The 13,512-nt window shown below is 44.0% G+C and overlaps 1 protein-coding gene across 5 annotated transcripts in view; it reads right to left on the bottom strand.

The window, feature by feature from the left end:
• LOC310902209 (cardiac-enriched FHL2-interacting protein) overlaps positions 1-13,512 on the bottom strand; it is a 113,003-nt gene that overhangs the window by 15,911 nt on the left and 83,580 nt on the right. For 3 of the 5 annotated variants that reach the window (XM_083843368.1, XM_083843369.1, XM_083843371.1), the window contains exon 1: positions 3,469-5,089. The exons of 1 other annotated variant lie outside the window; for it this stretch is intronic. The gene's annotated coding sequence lies outside the window, so the exon portion shown is untranslated. Of the gene's footprint in view, positions 1-3,468; positions 5,090-13,512 lie in introns of those variants that run through there. One more of the 5 variants, XM_083843367.1, reaches the window with a different exon arrangement.

Raw genomic sequence — 13,512 nt, 5'->3', positions numbered from 1 at the left:
CCTTGCTGCAGCTTTCAAATGTAGTCAAGAGAGCTCAGTTCTTGAGCAAGACACGTGGCAAGCAGGATAATACATGCTTCTAGATAGGCCAGAGTGTATGACTTCAGCACAGAGCCATCCCTATGCTTAACATTTTTCCTGCAATGACAAACTGCACCTCAACCATTTGTGATGGTATCAGAGGCATTCCAGCTTAAGGACAAAAGCTGTGGCCTCCCTTACCTGTGCCTGCCACCTGGAAGCTGGCTATGGGACAGCTATCCACCTAGGGGAAGACTTTGAGAGCACAGGAGGGAGCCCACCCACCTGTGCCCCATGTATTATCCCAGAAGGCCACGCTATTTTCCTTCTTTTCAGCAGCAAAAGCCAGCCAATGTCTCCTCCTGAAAAAGATGGAAGCTCCTTCCAGTTTCCGCTTCAATGTGAAACAGGGGTTCGTTTATTTTCCTGGGAAACGAAGACTCCCTATTCCTATTCAGGCATTGATTCATTGCTGTGGTTTAATGGTGTGTCCCTAAGGTACTTCCTCATTATTTTACAGTTAATGCATATACTAAGATGTTTCTTGTGATTATCCTGTAAATGATATACACAAAAGAGAGAAAAAGAAAAGAAAACAACAAGAGTTTGAAGCAGAATCCACCCTTGTTCCCTAAGAGAGAGGCCAATGGTTGGCTTGATGCAGGGTAGCCCAGGGTAGCCCCCTCACTCCCTCAGCAACCTCAGTGATGTTGTCATCACACCTGAAATACACCTCAACAGAGCAGAAGCCGTCAGAAGGGTGCAGAATTGTACAAGGGTCTGTAATGAAGCTGAAAGGCAAACGAAGCCGACGTTAAGGTGCAGCAGCTTATGTCTGACCCAGCTAACGGTGACAGAGGCGTATCTGAGACTGAGGATCTGCAGTAGCTGTCAGCTGCCAGATACTGCTGACTGCGTGGTAAGGTGTATCCAAACGTTAACCACACACACTTCTTTCAGAGACACTCCCCAAACTTGCAGGGATTTTCATCTCTATCTTTTTCAAGTGGAAAGTATGAGTTAGGTGGCCTTTGGGTACCTGGCTCTGTCATAGCCCTGTCACAGTTCCCAAAACAGCTTCAGACAGTGTGTGTAAGCAACAGGGAAAGCACCCCTGAAACTATTGCGATGTATCTAGGTGAGAGACTGAAAATAAATATGCATCACTATTTGACCTGACTGGCTCATAGGAAGGTTGGTCTGACTGTTACTAGATGACTTAGATTAATCATTACTAGCTAATGCCTTTGTGTATATCATTATTTGCAAGCACAGAAGATGGATGATAAGGAAACCCAAGACTATAATTAAATATCTGTTTTCTATGCCTGTCCAAAGAGGATCATTTGGTCAGGGTTAGGGAGACCTTGCTCCTAGAGAAGGGTTGTGCACATGGATTCAGTACTGCCTCAGTTTCCCTGGGGCTGCCAAGAGACAGGAGTCTCAGCAGCACTCTCTGATCATACACACTTGAAAGACATAAAAGCCTGGCAAGCAGCAACATAACGACAAATCACCAAGCTCAGTATGTGCACACACACACATATACCTACTGATATGTATCGGCAGCCACTGACCCACCCAAAATCTTATATGGGCTTTATCAAGAGGCACGACATTCTCTCCAATGTGAAGCTGAAGCTTCTGTACCAGTGCACACATGCGCCCGCACTACGCTCCTCTTCACCACACACCTGTCAGCTGGCTCAGAGACCGCAGGTCCCAAAACGAGACCCTACCTCAAGTGATGCATGCTAGCTCTGAAAGCAACGAACTCACCCACTTGCTTATGGTGGACAAGGCTGTGTGTGCCCTGCCTCCCCGGCTGCATGCAAGCTAGCACAGCCAAGCCTACAGCTAAAAAAATCACTTGCAGATTTTCCCTCTGCCAGCAACTTTGTGTGTGTGTGTAAAATCAGCTTGACTAAAGAAATGAAAGATTGATGCAGAGGAGTGTTATTTCTCCCAGCCTGGGTCATAAGGTTAGTTGGCTTTTTTTCTTGGAGGGATTTGCATTTTCCTTTGCCTTTTGCACAGCTCTAGTAATGCAAGCATAGACGAGACAAACATTTCAGAGAAGCAGATGGGATTAAGAGGCTACAGAGTGAAATTTCCATGTGCTTTTGCTTTGTGTTGCAGTGACACAGTTACACCTGCATGCCTCCACCTGGCTGAGGCCTTCAAGTACATAGGTGATTGCCTGTTACAACTGTTTTGTTAAGTAACTTGTGAATATGCATGTAATTTAAAAGCCCTTCCAGTGACATGCACAGAAGGACAGAGATTTAGGTGTTTTGGGCCCCCTAGATACTACGAATCTTTAATTTGTTAGTATTTTCCACAAGTCTTAATCTCTAAGCAATTAACCGAGGACATTTGCTTTTTACATGGTCAGTTCTCTGCAGAACTGGAGGAAAAGAGCCATGGGCTTTGATCCTGACCAGAAAGCTTATTTCTCCTTCTTATCTCTTCTCACTTCTTCCCTCCCGCTTCCCCCCCAGCAACTGCAGGACACCAGCAAGGGACCCTCTAAACAACAGCTGTTATAAAGTCAGCCTCAGTCGGCTGCTTTGGCCTGGTGCTAGAATGCTTGTCCCTGTTCAGAGCTAATTGGATTGCCTGTTCACAGACCATTAAAAAAAAAAAAAAAAAGCATAAGTGATTTGGATTCTCAAGCTCTATTTCAATTATTTCTGTCATTTTGCTGCTGAGTTCTGCGCTAGGCTAACAACACGTAGTTCCTTAGGATGGCAGATTAAGAAGTTCTGCAACAACTGGACTCAGAAAAGCTTATGCCATTTAAGAAATTTTCCAGTGATTAAAATTGGATACAAGTCATAGTCACAGTCATTTATAGTGACCTCTTAGCACTGCCTAGGTATTTGAAGTATTTTACTTTTCCAGGCTCTATAGCATACTAATTGCTGCCTATAAAATATTTAAACTGTTCTCTTCCTATTTGTTCAAAAAAAAAAAAAAAAAGAAATAAAAATGCCTTCAAACTCCTACACAAATCACTAAAGTTTGTAGGAGTATCTTATCTCTAGGCAGTAATCATCTGGAAAATAAAATCAATGTATATTTGCTTAAAGTTGCTTACAGCACAATGTGCGGGACAATTAAATGGAGCTTCATAGCAATTTAGTGGTCTTTTAAAACAAAAATCATCCCCCTTTACCAAACAGTTGTGTTATAAACAGTAATCACTGCATACAGTTCTATATGTATGTCTCTTTCCATACACAGACTTTTAGAGGCTATCCTGCATTTCTGAGAGCAGAAAAGAGCTGGACAAAATGAAAGGACTTTCCACCTCTCATCTCTGAAGAAAAATATAAAAATGCTGTTTGATTTTTCTCATCGGATCAATTACACATTCACACGCTCAGACACCGTCATTCGTCACCATTTCCAGGTTTTAAAAATGCCCATATGCCTCCCCCTTACCTTTGGTGCTCCAGCTTCCTGATCAGGGGCAGTACAGTGCTGTGCTTTCTTCCTTTAAGTCAAAGCCCCAGCACATTTTACAGCAGTCTGCTTACTATTAGCACTTCCCATTATTTACGTGTTTCAGACTCTTCTTCTGAACATGGTTATCTTAATAGGAACAGTCGCTGAAAAATAAATAAGCGAAAAATAAAAGTGGAGGAGCTAACCCTTGAGCCCTCACAGACCTGCCCAGCCAGGTGAAGTGCAGTGAGCAAGGAATCCAAAGTTAGTAAAATGTATTTAAATAGTTATCAGGCAAGGGGAAGCCAAACGGAGATCATGGTGGGGAAGAGGCAAACATACGTATTGGAATAACCATGCGGTGTCAAGTAACAGACAGATGAAACAAACAGTCATCAGCTATTTTTACATTCAGATTCGCCAGTGGTAATGCTTCAGAGATAACTAATACAGAAAGTAATGGCGTGCGATCGGCTTGCTGCTGCCAGTGATTCAAGCTTGAAAGCACCGCATTTTTGTGTCTCCAGGTGGGCGTCAAAATGTTTATGAAGGTCACCATTAAAAATACCGTACAAGAAGTATGGACATGAGTAACACATTACTGTCCTACCAGTGCCTTCTCATAAATAGCTCATTTCATCATCAGGGCTGGACAAATGTGTCCAGTGTTCTTAGAGTAAGGACCCCATTCCACCCTCCTTCCAAAGCAAACAACATCAGCAGCCCTCCTGGGAGGCACATGCCAGCATTGGGTTTCATTTGGCAAACTGCAGTAGGATATTGAATAATAGGGGAAATATGCCGTGAAGTCGGCGAGCTAAGCTTTTGTACAGCAGATATAAACAATGGATTGCCCCCCGTGCCCTGCTGAGGGCACAGAGCTCCTTACTGAAGTCGTGGGGCTCTCCTGGGGCTCAACATCACCCTGGACTTGAGCCACAGCCCGCAGCAAAATGAAGAACCTCCTGTGATTATGGCCCAGCTCCTGCTTCTATGGCAGAACAGGGCTCCATGTGAACCCAGTGCTCATTTGCATTTTAAAAAGAGCTGCTAATTACATTGCTACAGCATGGGCAAGGCGACAACTACGCCAAATCTGCTGCCTGAGATTCTCCAGGATCCGGCAGGCTTGGGATGACCAGCAACTCCCTGTGACCCAGGAGCAGTGTGAGCCCACCTACCCTTGGAGGGGCAATGGCCTGCCTTCCCTGCAGCAGCCTTCAGCTTTGATTTCCTCACCTGGGAGAGGTGTATTGCTCCCCCCATGTATCCCGGCAGGAAAATGTTGCAAAGCCCGCTCTCCTGGACTCCTGGTCTATGCTTTTGGTGCTGCTCTGCTTCTCCTAATTCATCCTAAACCAAACACATGCATTGCCAAACATCAGGGCACTTCTGTTAAGTTCTGGTCCCAAACTGCACGCTCCAACAGCTCCTTATGCCCTGCACCATGACAGCACTTACACACTGAGATCTGGTGAATGCATGCATCACAGCACCTTTGAGCTGAGCCATCTGAGAGAACTGCAAAAACATGGGGTTTGGGATGACAACAGGCAGTGGAAAAGCAGTTTTCGGGCACTCACTGACACGAATCTAGGCAGAACCGTCTGTATACGTGTGCCTGTCTCTCCCACACATTTCTGAAGAGGGGTGGAATGTATTTCTGGAATACTATTGCTAAAAATAAACCCATCCCTGCTGTCTATGAAGAGAGGCAGGTATAGCCCGGGTTTCTGTAAGCCCGTGAACTTGTGAACTGCTTAGAGGCTGAGGCACAACTAAAAAGACCCCCATGGAAATTGATTGGAGCTGCTTGTGCAGAAGGGTGGCTGGTTGCTTGGAAAAGCCAAAAGAGGCCTCTCACAGGAAAGCAGCTGGAGTTAGTGCTACCCAGAATGATGAATGTGCTTTTCAGACTCCAGCTTTGAATGGGCTTGAATCTTGGGACAGGCGTTACACTTGTTCAAATATGACGATAATAAATACATATATTTGCAAATTCAGTGCTCAGATGAGACTCTGGGATCAGATGGCCTGCCATTAAAATAAAACCACTTCTGGGGAAAATTACTGAATAGCACACAGCAAACACAACCCAGTGGCACATAGATGTTGTTACCCTGCTCCCAGGAAAGTTAGAAAGCAAAAATTCCTGCTGCTTCCTCTCAGTGAGTGTAGAGCAATAAGATATCGCAATGAACTTTTGTAGACAGCTATTTGGACTGAAATTCTAAATTTATATGAAAAGAATATGCAATTAACACAAATATATCAATGGAAAATGAATGTATGTAAGTATAATGAACTCCATCTTTCACACACAGACACACAGATTTGAAACTTGGTATACTTGGCAAGGCTGAGAGTACAGACATGAAAGCCTTATGCAAGAGAAACATTTTTCAGGATTTTCTGAGTTGTGTCCCACCCATTAACACTTTTTCCAGGGAAATAAAGGGAGTTCTGCCATGCTCAGAGAGCCAGGTTTTTCCTTTTTTACCTTAGCTGCAAGTCCCAGAGAAGCAGTACACAGACCCTGATGGGTCGAGGTACCGACCACATGCAAAAAGTCCCTGGTACATGGAAACCAGAAAGTGGAACTGATTATAAACAGAAATGAAAGCATGCCACCCTAGACTAGGAAAATGCAAGCATAAAACTGCCTTGGTTGTAGAAAGTAAATGGTTTCTATTTCTCTTGGAATTAACAAACAAGGGGCCCACTTAATAACCCACCTGAGCAATGGCACTATACTGAGCTTTCAGTTGTTTGCTTACAGCCCTTTTTGCCCAGCAGAGCAATACAGGTTCAGTCCTTACCTCGCAGCCACAGACTGAATGATTTGTTGAGGGCTGCCACAGTCAGTGTAATAACTTGGTCTGGGGGCACTGGACAGACAAGAGCAGAGCATGGGCTGGCCAGAGAAGCCCCAGGGGCAGATCAGCTGAACACACTTGACAGAAGTGGTGAACCAGGGACTAGAACACGTCCCACTGCAGGACAACACTGTCACCTGCTCCACATGTTGACCGCCAGGCTTGCAGGCAGGTATTGCTGTGCTCTGCCTGAAGACTTGCAAGCCTGCATTTCTCCAGGGGTGCTGCTAGCACCTACGTGTCTGTTTTTGCCCTGGAGAAATGCAGCATTGCAGTACTGAGCAAGGAGTCACGGTGGAAACCAGGCACTGTTCCACCTGCCTCCTTGGGACAGCCCAAGCCCTTGGGGTTGATTACCAGTAAGGGGGTCCACCTCCATGAGACATGTCTGGATGGGGAAGTGTCTGCCAAATTCTGTCCCATGCCTGCAGCATGTCAGCAGCCTGGACCCAAACCCTTCCATGCTCAAGCTGATCTGAATGCATACCTCCCCTGATGATGGAAATACAGTTTCTGGGGAGGGGGTGCTCAATTTGTTCCTCCTCTTGCAATCTCTGAATTTCATACCTTGCTGGAGGAGATAGAATGCCTGATGGAAGTTGAAGTCTTCAGCTTTGTAGTCTCCTGTAGGAGGCATTGGACTTGCCTGAGCATCTGCACATTTTCTCCTAAACAGGAAAGCACCACTGCTTCCTCCAGCAGCTGGATTTTGTGCAAAAGGTCTGGTCAGACCAGCACCACCCCCCTTCCCTGACTGCAGGAGGCAGCAAAGGCCTGAGGGTCCTGAGGGAAGAAGGTGCCTCACTATAGGAATTTTCTCACACAGAAAGAAACCAGATTAAAGAAGCATTTTCTGCTCAGCACCTCCTGTTAGCCTATACAGGCTGTGCTGCACCTTGTATCATGGGAAATGACAAAGAGATCTCATTGTGGTCCTCTGTGCTGCATCCAGCCTCAATCCACATTGAGGTTCAAACCACCTTCTGTCCTGACAAACCCAGCAGAGCAGATGGAGGTGAGGACAGAAGCGAACCATCCTGCAGCCTCTTCCCTTGTAGCCATTTCTCCACCTTGCTAGAAGGGCTGTTTATCCTCACTCTGTGCAGAATTTGGGCAATGAGGCAGGTGCAGGGCTCATCCACAGCCATTCTTCAGGACTACTCCTCCGTGTTCAAACCTTGCCAGCAGCTGGGTTTTATCAGTCTTAGCTCTGGGGACTCCTAGAGCTCTGACAAGGAGAGAAATTCAGATTTATGAAGTACTTGGAGCTTTCTCTATCTGCCCTCACTGCAGCTTGGAACGAAGCCTGGCAAACTAAAAATTCTCTGCAAAAGGAAGCTCTGGAAAAAATTTCAGCATGAATCAAGAAAAAGAAGTATTTCCTTGATTTTACAATTCATAATTTTACAATACATTTTTTAATATAATACAGTATCAAAATCATTTTTAACCTACCTCTAAAAGTACTGAGAGATTATTTTCCCACAAACAAAAAGCTATAATTTTTCCCTCAAATCAGACTTCTCCTGAAACCAACAAAACTTACTACATCTCAGCTTTGACTGCATTTGAGATCCCTGGCAGACATTGTTTCCACCACCATCTATCTTTTAAGCTCTACAACTATGACCTTAAACTCAATTTTAGAAGAATCTCTACGGCCTGATCTGCTCTCTCTCTCTGCTGCTGCCAGTATCACCCAGCCTCAGCTGACTCAGAGATGGCTCTCCTGGATTCCAGCCCTGAACTCCCAACCGAAAGCTCTGGGAGATTCCTGGCTGTGGCTGCAGACCGGGGCTCAGCAGCCCTCTTATGGCTTTTAGGGACAGAACTTGCACTTGAAGGACTCTAGCGAAACGAGCCGCAGTCACAGTTTTGGCAAGGATGTCAGTCACAACCACATCCTATCTATTTCCCCCAAATTAAACTGACTCTGCAGTCAGGAGCAAAGTTTTGCTCTTGGCAGTAAGAGACAGTGGTGTCACATACATTGATCGTATCTGCAGAACCCCAAAAAGATGTTTTTGCGCAGCTGTTTCATACTAAACGCTCTGCCAAGAGCAGGAGACACATGTAGCAGAACAGAAACCTACTACAGGAAATGCTAAACATCAGAAGATGGTTAAATTAACCTGCAAATAAGGGTCACAGCAAAGCACTGTACTACCTGGGTCAATCTAAAATAGCCAAAAGACGCATCAGGTACCTATCTGCTCTCTGGGCACCAAGGTCACTTGGAAATCTTGCCTTTCTGAGCCATCGGGAGTTGTCAGTGAAATCAGCAGGAACTGAGAGCCCTTTGCAGTTTGGAAGAGTTTCAGCCTGTCCCAGGATGGGCACCAGAGCAGATTTTCAGCTAAAGGTTGAGGAATGATCACACTTGTCAGATGAGGGAAAACATACCTGTGAATAGCGTGAGTGATCTAAAAATCAGTCCTCTGAAAAAAAAACATTACGGAAAAGCCAGTGATATTTAGAGATGTTCAGACAAATGCATTAGGCATTTTATAAACATAGCTCTAATCCCTCTGAGTTAAGAAAAGAGGTGGGAGGAATGTGGAGTTACTGGCCTAGCGTAAATATTTCCTATTTACACATCACAAAGCAAAAACCAGAGACCACAGGCTAATTAAAATAGCTGGACGGCAATGATGGGAAACATAAGCTGCTATTTTTAGGGAATCATATGAGAGCCCAACCAGCTAGAAGTCTAGTCAACTTGGAGGAGTCACACGGCTGCTCTCAGAGCCCTTTGCACTGTCTCACCCCCCCGCAGGCAAGGTGGACAAGCTAGTGGGATTTTTTTCAGCCCCTCTCCCCACCTCACCCAGATTTCACGAAGTACTTTGCATTTCACACAACAGCTTGGATGTTTTTTGGCATTTTCCACTGGACCACTGACTATACTCTGCCAGGCTCCTTTGCAAGGGAGAGCTGGGTTTGGGGCTTGCAGGGCTGACCACCCCACAACCCCTGAGCTCCGATTCTGGGGAGTGCCCGTATTTTATGAGGATCCGTGTTATGCCTCGGTGCAGCTGCGGTTCAGATGCAGGCTTACCTCTGGGTGGGGAGGAGTCAAGAGACGAAAGATAAAACAGAACTACTTGTTTCAGGCTCATGAGTTTGCCTGAATTACAGGGGTTTTCATTTTGTGGTTTGCAGAATACACTTGCTGGGGGCCAGAAAGAGGAAACAGTGAAACACAGCAGAAGAAAATATGAGAATTTTCTTCCTCGGCAGTCAGTGAAGTTTCAAAGCATATTTGCATGGTCTCCAAAACTCAGAGCACTGCAGAATGTGCTCAGAAAATATTAGGGTGCAAACAGTCTGTCTGTGTGGCTCTGTGCTTGAGCACCGGTGATGGAACAACCAGCTTGGCATAGGAGAGAGATTTCATCCACATGTGAACTGGACAGGGAAGGAATTTCAGTTTGTATTGCCTCCTTCCCAAACCAACTCTGTTCCAAGCCCAAAACCCTCCCCAGAAAAGAAGTACTGGAAACCACAAAAAGTTTTAAAAATATTTCAGTTTTGCAGGTCTTGGTAACATTTCATTGCATGAGAAGTATTCGGGCTGCCTAATGGCAGGATTTCAGTCCACTGAACACAAACACCAAAAAAAACCATGCCAATGCCATTGATGCCCACGGCTCTTTTAAAAACCACTGGGCCTGAGAAAAGACGGGGTGCCTTGCCTTCCCTACATCCCCTCCCTCTATGCCTGGGACTGCTGCCACCCCACCCTCACTGCCAGGACAGGTTGCTGCAGAGCCAGCACAAGGGGCCCTGCTAGCATGCAACCCACAGCAGGCACAATTGCCCAGCCTGTTTCCAGCCCATTAGCAGCTTAGAGTGCACAAGCTAACTGGGAAAAGCTGCACAGCTTTTTACCTTTTTCCCATTCCAGTAATCCAAGGAATTAGAATATGGTATCTCTGAAATGGTTTGATTTCAAGTTTTGCTAAAGGAGAGCGAGCAATCTAAAATTGGCTTTCAGTAATACAGGAAACATGAGAGAGGGAACTAGAACTTCATAGCCAGCCTTTTAGAAAAAGCCCATGTGTAATTGTTCAGGGTTTCACTGCATGTCCTGAATGGAAGATTAACAAACTGACAGATGGTGTTGATGAGATTATCAGGGTTAGCGAGAGGAATTCACGCAAACACAGAATGGCCAAGAACAGCTAAAAACCTGCTCTGAAAGACAGCAAACATGCTTTCTCTGCAGAACAGTGCTAAATAATACTGCAAAGAAAGGAGCCAAACAAGGAACAGAAAGCGACGGCTGCAGAAAAGCGAGAAAACAGAAATGCAGCCATCAGAAGAGGAACTCGGTTGTAGAGACTCACTTTAGACACCAGCTCCTCTGCCTGCTGCTCACCTGGGTCATCTGCCACGGCCCTGGACCTGGCTGCAAGGACCTTGGCACTCTCTGTCTGGGAATTCGGGTGGACTTGAAAACTGGGGATGGGTCATCATCCCGTCCCTGTAGCTGAACCTGGAGAACAGGGCCGGTGGGGTACGTGGAGCAGATAGACAGCATCAGAGAACCCCCTAATCACCAGTCCCAAATATTATGTCACAACCCCTTAATGAGGATTACCCAGATGGGTCCCAGGTAATCAGAGACTGCTGTTAGCATTAAAGTGGTTCCTGGGACTAAAATTCACTGTACCAAATGAACTAAAATGGCTGATGTTAATAGACTGACGAATGCAAATAAAAGAACACTTCTTTAATCTCCTTCCATTAAGGAAAGGGCACGTGGTTTGAATTATGATCATATAAACCACTGACTTCAGGCACTTTTTAAAGGGTTGTAGTCTGCAAAACTCATTAGAAAATGTATGCTATCAAATATTTGAATAAAATATAATGGGAGTAAAGAGTTAAATACTGTCTTAAAAAAAAAAAAGTCACAAATAGTTTCCTTTAAATTTTACAAAGGTAATTTCAGCAAAAAGATTAATAAAATGATTACTGGTGAAAGTTCTAATCCTGCAAACATGTATGTGATTAATTATCTTCCTGCAGAGACCAGGGGCCCTGTGAACAAAACTAAACATGTTTGCAGAACCAGGGCTGTAAGCAAATCCATAACTTCACTCATACAGATATCCTCATTGATTTCAGCAGAAATGTTTACACACGAAGTAAAGCACAGACTGAAGCATTTAAGCACTGCAAGCTCAAAGTGCATTTTTATTGCAAGAAAGTATTGCTGTTTCGAAATACAGCAGTAATTTTCAGATCCAGGGTGTATCTGCAAGCCATTAACAGAATGGCTGTGTATGCAGGCAGGCCAAAGTGAAGAGGTAAAGTTTGATGTCTCCATTGACGACATTTTCAAGTGTCCATGTCATTTGGGATCACAAACCCATTGATTTCAATATTCTAACCCTGCTGAAGGAGAACAGCTCCCCAGACATTTCAGCTTATTTGACATGCTGAACCTGAATATTTTGGAAATTGATATTGAGTGCAGAAGCTGCCTGGCGTATACGGCTGAGCCAGCTCCAATGAAGAGAAACCCTTCTAGAGACCTGGGTGGGAGCTGGAACATGCTCTATTTTCCTATTGCTTTAAAGATGAAGCTTGTGCTGTTCTCACAGAAGGGATGCTAATGAAACCTTGGGCTAGTCTTTTTCCAGCCAAGTTGATCATGACAAGTATGGAACATCTCAGAAGAAAAAAATATATTACTGCATATCTAAAAGTGTGCAAGCGTATAGGAAAACAATTGAAGAAACAAATATAAAAGTTCCATGTTAGTAATTTAAAACCAGAAGACAGGAAGAAAGCAATAAAATGGTTGTGTAGATAGAAATGAGTAAAAAATAAATATTATTTAAAGAACTATATTTTTACATTCTTTAATTTTAGATATTTTGGCTAATTCTAGTGTCCTGATTCACATTTGTGTTTGTACATTTCACCACTCTGTCATTTATGTTGGCATCGATACCAAACATGATAGTCACTAAATTCTCATAGTTGCCTATATAAAAACATCTGCAGACTCACAAGATGCTTCAGCTGTTTCCACAAGATACTTCATCTGTAACCATGCAGTCCTTATGTTCTCTATGTGAGTCACATTAGTTTGTAAGGTCTCTTCTCCATTCATGAGATTTTAACAATAGACATCAAGTATCTTAGGGGTCTCCAGAGTAAGCAAGTGCCTAATTTTGCACTTAGAGTAGATGATCTTTAAATCCAGGCTCCAAGTACACCTGGTCCTGTAGCTTAAGACAAAACAAAACAAAACAAAACAAAACAAAAATGCCACACCCAACAACTGTCAATTTCAATTAAATCACTCTGCAAAACACATAGAGATTTATATCAAATACTTGTATCAGAATGATTTTCTCATCCTTAGTTGAACAGCTATGACGTGTTTGTGTAGACCTGTTTTGAGATTCAGAACAACTAAATTATATGCTCAAGGTTACACTGGGAACCTACAGAAAAGCCAGCTCTCTCCTCTTCCAGCATTATGGACTATTCATCAGATTATGCTGAGTCTTAGATGGGAAAACCTCCGGGGGAGGATTTTTATTAGCACATTCTGCCTTCTGCAAATTACTGTGGTATGATCATAATGTCTTTGTGCTTTTGTCTACCTACTGGTAGTATTTAGAAAGCGCCTATTGCTCTTGAGTCTAGAGCTGCATAAACAACAACAATAATAATTAATAACTTTTGCAATTATCTTCTGCCAAATGAAATCTCATGTTCAGCTTCAACTGGATACATTCATCTGTCTTAAGTTGTTGTCTAGGGTTGCTGTGCAGTATCTAACTGGTGGTACGTTCCTTCCCAAAGGTGGCTCTTTGGGAAACTTTGAAGCTCTATAAATAGAATATATTAGTATTATTATTACTGGGAGGGGGGCAGGACTGCAGCATTTCACCCTCAGGGGACAGAGACACTCAAGAACACTTGTTTCAGCATTTGAATGTGCGGATGGTTCACAATTGGTTATATGAAGGAGAGAAAAGCTCTAGCACAAAACATCCTGTAAAGGTAAGATGAAATTCAGCAGATGGAATTCATCACGCTCAGCCCTGGCCTTTTACACTTTTAAACTGCCCATTTAGGCTTCCTTTCTCAACAGTGGAGGCTGGCAAACACCTCTAGGATGTCTGAAATGTCTTTCTTC

This window comes from Anser anser (assembly GCF_964211835.1).
Source record: "Anser anser genome assembly, chromosome: 7".
NCBI classification, from domain to species: Eukaryota; Metazoa; Chordata; class Aves; order Anseriformes; family Anatidae; genus Anser; species Anser anser.
Note: the sequence above shows the minus strand (reverse complement) of the source record. Positions and strands in the feature narration are given on the sequence as shown.